A 781-nucleotide genomic window follows, 5' to 3' on the forward strand; every position below is an offset into this window, starting at 1 on the left:
GAAGTCAGTAACCAAGTGCATTTTTGAATTGGTTACTGACTTCTCCTTTCGAGTTGCGGCTGTGGTTGGCTTCAATTAGTCGTGGGGGCTTAATTATCGCCCAGGGGAGCATGCCCCGGTAGTGTGGCCGGGGACGGAGTGCCTTTTGAAGGGGGTGTTTCTGAATTTGGATCCTTTTTGAGTAGCATTGTCGGATGGGTGTGATTTTGAAGGGTGTGTTGGCCGGCGGTGGGGCCAGGCTTAGGGTGAGTGTCCCGCCTTCGGGAGCGGACCGGCCCCCGCGTTCGGGCCGATTTTCGTGCATTTCCCAAGTCGGCAAGTGGTCCAAACTGTGATGGGAGCGAACTTGACTGCTCATACCGGCTTTGCGTGCTCGGGGCCGGCTAGCCCGGCCGGATTTGACCCGGTGGTTCAGCCGAAGGTCTCGACTTTGAGAGCGGACCGGCCCCCGCGTTCGGGCCGATTTTCGTGCATTTCCCAAGTCGGCAAGTGGTCCAAACTGTGATGGGAGCGAACTTGACTGCTCATACCGACTTTGAGTGCTCGAGGCCGGCTAGCCCGGCCGAATTTGACCCGGTGGTTACAAATCAGTAAACAACGTCACTTAGAATTTATTTCAGTCAGTACCAATCAGTAACCCGTGACACTTAGACTTTTTTAGGGTCCAAACTGTGATGGGAGCGAACTTGACTGCTCATACCGACTTTGAGTGCTCGAGGCCGGCTAGCCCGGCCGGATTTGACCCGGTGGTTACAAATCAGTAAACAACGTCACTTAGAAT

The sequence above is a fragment of the Chiloscyllium plagiosum genome, unplaced genomic scaffold, assembly GCF_037043375.1.
Source record: "Chiloscyllium plagiosum isolate Xiang-an unplaced genomic scaffold, Cpla_swu_hap1 HiC_scaffold_183, whole genome shotgun sequence".
NCBI lineage: Eukaryota > Metazoa > Chordata > Chondrichthyes > Orectolobiformes > Hemiscylliidae > Chiloscyllium > Chiloscyllium plagiosum.